This window comes from Pogona vitticeps, unplaced genomic scaffold (genome assembly GCF_051106095.1).
Source record: "Pogona vitticeps strain Pit_001003342236 unplaced genomic scaffold, PviZW2.1 scaffold_23, whole genome shotgun sequence".
NCBI classification, from domain to species: domain Eukaryota; kingdom Metazoa; phylum Chordata; class Lepidosauria; order Squamata; family Agamidae; genus Pogona; species Pogona vitticeps.
In genome coordinates, this window is record NW_027589975.1 from 145,001 (window position 1) to 153,155 (window position 8,155).

An 8,155-nucleotide genomic window follows, 5' to 3' on the forward strand; every position below is an offset into this window, starting at 1 on the left:
CAAACAAGATGGAAGAAAACCTGACAAAATACAGACGGATCGTGGCGGTGAATTTCTAAACAGACCTGTAAGCAGTTTATTCAAGAAATGTGGAATACAGCATTTTGTCACCAATAATGAGGTCAAAGCAGGGGTTGTTGAGAGGTTTAACAGAACATTAAAAACAAAAATGTGGAGGTATTTCACGGCTAATAACACCTGCAGGTATGTGGATGTATTACCGCAGTTCCTTAAAAGTTATAACCATAGCCTTCATAGAACTATTAAATGTAGGCCTGTAGATGTGAATCATCACAATGACATGGTCGTCTGGAAAAGAGTCTATGAGCCCTCTGTTGGAACCAAAAAAGAAGTTCCAAAACTCAGAAAAGGGGACCGTGTGAGGGTTTCTAAAAGGAAGGGTGTATTTGATAAGGGCTATGAACAGAATTTCACCACCGAGATATTTATTGTGGACCGTGTTGTAAAAGGTACAGAGAGACCTGTATATCAGCTAACGGATTATGATGGGGATGCCATAATCGGGACTTTCTATCCTGAAGAACTGCTGAAGATCAATGACAGGGAAGACCGGTTGTACAGAATTGAAAAGATTTTGGGCACAAAAGGCCGAGGTCGAAGAAAGCTCCACCTAGTCAAGTGGTTAGGTTGGCCTAGTAAGTTTAACAGCTGGGTGTCAGCCTCAGAGGTTTCTGAGGTCGTATAGGGACAGGGAAGCAAAATGGGAGATTATGGTTTTTACATCACACTACCCAGCAACGCCTGTAAGAAGGTTTTTCCTCAAAATACAAATGCCAGCTTTACGACAATGTTGCCCAAGCCCTTAGATTTGATTGGTGTTTGGGAAGTTGGTCTAGCAGAGATACAGTATCCTCGGAGCTGGTACACAATCCTGAAAAATACCCCATTTTCAATTTCTGAGGGTACAAATAAATGGATCTTTCAGTTACACAGGGGCTATTACAAGGACATTCCTGATCTTCTGAACAACATGAATGACACTATAAAACAAGCTATAGATCTACAAGAAACATGGTTGGCCTACGACCCCGTCATGGGGAAAGTTAGATTCACAGGCCCTGAAAATTACTTATTTTCAGCGGGTGCTGAGTTAGCCCACATTTTGGGGGCCCCCCCGGATGTGCCCGTCAGAAAAATACCGCATGCTGCAGACCTTACTGGGGGCTTCAGTTCCTTGTACGTCTATACAGATATCATCGAGCACCAAATCGTGGGCGACCATGCTGTGCCTCTGTTACGCTGCATCCCCGTCAAGGGAGAAACCTACGAATGTGTTACAATTACCTACGACAAACCGCATTACGTGTTGATGAGCAAGAACCACATCAACACTATAACCATTGAAATAAAGACGGATCAGAACCAACCCGTGCCATTCACTCTGGGGAAGGTTGTTGTGCGGTTGCATATACGTCCCAGAAAAGGCTGTGTTTAGGAAGAGATCAGAAGGATGCTAAAATGGTGGTGTTGAAAGACTACGGGGATGTTAATGTTTATAGAGCGTACTATAAGGCCCAGGCAGGGCGTGGCCTCCCCGGTTTTCACGGATCTGTAAACATGTACGGAGCAGGACTGGGGGGCATTTTTCGTGGATTGTTCCGAAAGGCCGTCCCCCTCTTGAGGAGAGGCTTTGAGTTTATTAAGCCCCACATTAAGACGGCCGTACATAATATCGCCGGAGACGTCGCGAGTCATGTTATGAAAAAAGTGAGACCCCAAGAAGGCTCAGGACTCACGTACATGAAAAGAAGGGGTGGAGTTAAACGAAAAGCGGGTCATCTACGCCTAGGTTAAACAGCGGATTGCCTCCCAAAAAACGGCAGAAGCTTGAGAACAGGAAGAAGAAAGCAAGCCGTAAGATAAAGGGTCTGAAGCGGTGCAGGGGAGACATATTTTAAAATGGCGTTCATTCACGGCTCCTCTGAAGAGTGTGCCAAATCTGAATTGGATATTTTTCAGCTATCACCTACACAAACCAGCGTGGAAAGCTGTATGTATATAGAGGTCCCTCCCTTAGCAGCGCTAACACCCAACGGCCAAATAGAGTTTTATATAACTGGTAACAGTGAAGATTATATCGATTTAAACAATACCTTGCTCTACGTGGTGTGTAAGATCACAAAAGCAAATGGGACAAACATCGCTGTGGATGCTAAAGTGGGCTTTGTAAATTATCCCATTGCCTCGCTCTTTAGCCAACTGGACGTTACCCTTGGAGATCGGCTCATCAGTCAGAGTAATAATTGCTACCCCTATAGAGCGATGATAGAGTTGCTTATGAATTACGGCGCTGACAGCTTGAGCACCCAATTTGCGGCGGGCGGCTTTTATAGAGATGGTTATACAGCCATGGAACAAACCACCGTCGCCCCCAATACCGGAAACTGGGGTTTTCGAATGAGAGCAGAACACACCGGAACCAGCAAGAAATGGGATCTGATGGGGCCGTTGCATAATGAGCTATTTTTTCAGGAGAAAATGTTACTGAACGGCGTAGATGTGAAAATCAAACTTACCCGTAGCAAGGACATGTTCTGTCTGCTGAGTGGTGATGCTGGTGAGCACTACAAAGTGGATATTTTAAACGCCTCTCTGTTTGTCAAAAGGGTGAAAGTGTCCCCAGGAGTTCGCATAGGACACGCAGAGGCCCTTCTCACCTCTAATGCAAAATACCCCATTGAACGCGTGGGCATGAAAGTATTCAGCATACCTGCAGGAAGCCTTGTGTGCAATCAAGAAAACCTTTTTCTGGGGCAGTTGCCTAAACAGCTCGTCATAACTTTTGTCGACAATGAGGCTTTCAGTGGTGCATATGACAAAAACCCTTTCAATTTCCAACATTTCAATGTTAATTTTATAGCCTTGTACGTTGATGGGGTACAAGTTCCAGCAAAGCCCCTCCAGCCTGATTATGCAAACGGACTATGTATCAGAGAGTACATGCAGCTGGTACAAACATCAGGGAAAGCCATGAAGGACCAAGACATTTTCATCACCCCTAACGAATTTCCACACGGATACACCCTATATGCCTTTGACCTGACACCGGATCATGGCTGCTCAGAACATTATTCTCTGATCAAGACTGGAAACCTTCGAGCTGAGATCCGTTTTGCCCAACCCCTAACGGCCACTATTAACATGCTCTTATACGGGGTATTTGACAATGTGATTGAAATCAGCCATAGCAGAAACGTCCTATTTGATTACATGTGAACATGAATACGTTGCAGCTATTAAGCGTGTTACAACGAGATAAGACCTTTCTAGATGTGTACCCCTGCGACCTGTTACCAATGAACCTTATTACCAAAAGACCTACCGGAATAGTGGTGAACACCCATCCCCACACGATGCCTGGGGAGCACTGGCTGGCCCTCTATTTACCAGCTGAGGGGCCTGGGGAATTTTTTGACTCATACGGCGTAGACCCAGACAACCCACGGATCCCTGAAACAATTACAGCTTTTTTATGGCGTCAGGGCAAAGAAATAATATTCCAGAAGAGACAGCTACAAAACCCTTCGGCAGTGACCTGTGGCTATCACTGTGTGTTCTTTTTACAGAACAGAACAAAAGGTCTGCCGTTTGACCAAATTTTAAAGTTGTACTCAGAAGATGCGACCGAAAATGACCGCATGGTTGTAGAGTTTGTCAAGAACAGGAAAATTCAAACAGCACCCCGATCCTGCAAACCGTTTCATCATATTCAAGCCTGCGGCCCCCAGTGTAAAACATAAAATGTAAGCTGTGCATAAATAAAATAAAAGACAAAAGTTAAATGTTTTATCTGTCTTGGTGTTTATTAATGTGTTTTATAAAGTGAGCCATTCAGGCTTCTTGACTACCGGTCTCACAGGTGTTGTTGGAAGCTCCTTGACGTACAGCCATTCTGGTCTCTTGAACTGTTTCTTGGGCCGGACAACAACCGCCGTGGCAGACGGAGAGGAAGAAGGTGTTGCTGCTGATTTCATCGCTTCTAATTGTTCTCTAGCGGTTGAATTCCCCACGATAGACGTAGGGATATTCAGTTCGGCCAGAGCTTTAAGAAAAACATCCCACCCTTTGGGTTTTCTCTTATCAGAAAGGGCGGTAGACTGGGTGATCCCTCTGACCAGGTCCAGAATATTAGAGCCATGTAAGAGCTCTCCCCGGTACTGGAAGGACCCTTTGTCATCCCATGAACAGATCTCTTGATGTTGCCTTAATTTACTTAGCAAAATATCTGCATTTTTCTTGTAACGGTTGGGAAGGCTGTCTAACACCTCTTGAATAACAGAGGGTAGGGACTCTTGAGGGGCAGGTGGAGAGGGGAGAGAAGCCGAGGCTTGTGGAGGCTGTGGCATTGTTTTTTCCATATCCTCCTGCCTGGTCAGCGCTAAAAACCTCTGTAGAACGCCACTGTAAAGCTTAGCTTTTTCATACTCTGGCAAGTCTGACCTTAAGAGAATTTCTCTCATCTCAGAATCCAGGCGTCTGACCGTGGCGGACCTGATGTTTTCTGGTACGCCCCTCAGCTCTTGTAGCTGAGCACTGGGGACCAGATACATCTTTTCAGCATATTCCATTACTTATTAGTTAAAAGACTGGTTATTAGAGGTACAGCAAAGCCCAATAAGGGACCCAGGAAACCGCCAGACTGCTTCACCAGGTATTTTTTCCTCCGTAGGGGGACCCTCTTGTTACTCAAGGTTTTAATTAGTGTTCGTTTCTTCTTTAAAACACGTACCTGATGAGGTGTTAGAACTATCTTTCCTTTTAAAGTATTCAGAGCAATTTCTGAAATGGCCGTGACCAGATCATCCGAGGCAGCACATAAAATGGCTTTTCTCTGTCGCAGTGGGGCCTTAATAAGGAGTTTCAAAAGCGGGAGGTTTCGCCTTATACATTCAGACATGTTAACTGGTTGCCGAACAGGCGTCAATAAAGAAAAGGGCTCAAAGCAACCGCCTTTTGTTACCTGAAGCAGATTTCTTCAATGTATAGACCACAGGCCAGTCAGGAGGGAAAAGTCCTGTTCTCAGTCTGTAAGGTTCAGGAGTATTGGCATTTAAATCTACCAACAGATAACCGTGAGGAGGTCTTGTCGCATCTGCAAATGCTTCCATGAAGAACTGTCCGTTTCGTGGATACATCTGACGGGCTAGTGTGGCAATTTGCTGCTTATCCCTGGGATTTTTAAAGAGGACTAAAAACTTGGAGTTCAGACTAATGCTTCGAGCGGCCCTTCCCTGTGAAAAAATGTTCTGAGTAATTAAAAAAACACTTACGTTCCTGTGATGCACATATTGTGTAAATAACTTTTCCACTTCCTTATTATCAGAGGCATACTGCATCAAATCGTCCAAAACCAAGAAGTTTATTGTAGTTGGGGGTAACAGAACATCATCATCAAACTTTTCCGGCAAACCTTCTACAAAACGAATACAGGGATATTTACAGAGAAGAGTCTTATATACAGGTTGCCAACAGCCATAACACCAGATAATATTTTCAGGCATGTCAGAAAATACATTGCGCGCGTTGTCCAGCATATTTTTTATAAAAAACGTTTTTCCACAACCGCTCGGCCCTGCTAGGATAGCTGAAAAAGGATGAACCCACAACATCTTCAGTTCAGTAGCCATAAGGCAGGGTTTTAAAGTCTTCGACAATAACTCTTTTGTCATAAACCACCTTTTGAGTTTTTCTTAAAAGCTTTGTATGAATCAACCACTGGCGCTTATCCCTAACAATTCCTGGTTGCTCTACCACTATTTCACGGGATGAACCATCTCGGTTGTCAGAATCGTACGTAAAAACCAAATCCCTGAGACTATCAAAATTAATTTTTTCAGAGTTAGCAACATTCAGTGTGATCCCTTTGACCTTCATGCACGCACTACCATCACTGAGTTTATACCCATAAGTTTTAGGGCCTCCGGACACATATTCTGTAATGTGCAAGCCTTCAGGAACTTCACTCGTGAGGTCCCCCAGGTAGTCCCCTAAGGGTGGTTTCCATTCACCCTCCCGTTGTACAAAAATGACAGAGTCTGTATCGTGATAGAGAACTCTATCCTGCAGTTTGTCAAGCAGATTGTAAAGCTCCAGACGTGCATAAGCAGTGGTAAAGCAGGCTATGAATTCATTTTTCCTACCCTTGGTGGCTAATCTGTCAGCCTCATGTTTCCATGTCACACAGACAGCATCATCCGCCAAAAATTCAAACATTGACACTGTGTAAGACTCTGAAAATAGGAGGTTGAAATATTCATCCGGATCTCTGACCACCTGAGTGTTAGGCAGATTCGTTCTCTGACCAAACTTTCCCCACAGAGAGTTTAGAAACAGTTTGGCTATCTGTCTTTTTGCGGGGTTTACAGCAATTTTATCTTTACGTAGGGATATCCCCTCTTTCTTTTTATAATCATCAATATATTTGTTTTTATCTCGTTCGCTGACACACCATGCGGGATAGCCCGATGCTTCCTGTTTATGGCGAAGGTGTAGCTCTATGTAATTTGAAAACAGGTCCGCCGATCTGCTTTCAAAATGCCACACCTCAAAGATTTTCAAAACCTTGTACCCCTTTTTTATGGCAACGTTCAGTTCGATAGTACACCAGGTACCCATCAAGGCTCTCTCCTCATCAGTATGTTTACAAGGGTCTCTCTGGCGGTTTTCTGCACAGGTGGCACACAGCACAAACATAAGTTTTCCACCAACCCTGGTGGGCAACACTGGAAAAAAGAGACCTCTTGGTGGTGATATTTTCGCCTTTACGAAACCAAAGTATGCAGACACATGTTCAAAATTCTCAAATATGATTTTGGGGTGTCCCAGAGGATACTCTTTAGTTTTGTTGACATAGGGGTAAAGGCTGGTAAAATCATAGTAAAGAATCTGCTCTTCCGGTTTAGCTCTGTAGTACAAACGGATCGCGTTTGTACGACCCCCAAAGAGAGCTTCCCTAGGTACTAAGGGCTCTGGAAAATCAGCTGAAGCAAGGTAATTTTTGACAGCGCTGTCGCTTCTTACCATCTCTTTCCATTCATGCTCCCAAATTGATCTGACTTCAAAACCCTTGCTTCTCAAAACGGCTGTCCTTTCCTGTGTAGCATTGAAAAGAGCCCCATAGGTTTTTCCTAACAGAGGATTCCAATCCTCAGAATGGTAACAGAGGGCACAGCCGTGGAAAAAACATCCCAGGAACTCTAAACATATGCCCCTGCCGTTAAGAACCATATAACCATCTACATAAAGAGAATCGATACAAATTTCTCCACCATTCAAGGCGTGCTGTACCCTGGTTTTTTCTTTATGGGCAATATAAGACAGCCACTGTATGGATGCAGATGAATAGCGTTTGCACTGGCGGTGATAGTTGTCTGGATGTGGGATTGCTATTTTATTTTTATCCAGAAATTTGAACTTGTACATGCTAAGACACACGCCAGCTAGGGTGGGGTATTGAAGAGGGTCTATGGCAAACCATTCATATTCCCCGTCGTACCCTTTCACCCTCTTCTTTGTCAGGGTCATAATTTCATGGCGATACTTTGTGCAGGCCTGTACCAGGATGTTAACATCCTGCTGGCAGTAGGCAGCCAATTCTCGCTGCAGGTTGAAGGTTTTTGTCTTATTCTCCTCATGCCACTTTAAGAAAGCCTTCTGCTCAGAAGGCATCATGTGTTGCACTCCATAAGCTTCGGGTGGTGGTAGGGGACCATCATACTGTTCATTTTCAGGGGTGTTGAAGTAATGAGGGAAATAACCCTTAGACTCCTGCCTGAGGCCTAGGCATTTGGGTAATTTTGATAACCCCATTGGTAAATGACATAGAGAATCCATGAATTTTATATCAAGAGCCGGCACGGCTATTGTTATAAGTTTTCCACCTTGAGTAATAAGTTCTACCTCTAGTTTTTCTTTGACTAGCTGATTGAGAATGAAATATCCATCATAACCTTTTGAATTATGGGCTATAAACGTTGTGCCCTCAAAAACCCTCCCTTCTGTGAAAGTCCGAATAAAAGCCTCGATGCATGACTCGCCTCTGAATTCCCATGATTTATCATAAGGCCATGCCTTTTTTTTCTCACCTTTTTTCTTGGTGTTCCCAGAGTCAGGCTCCACAATGCTCTCGCTATAT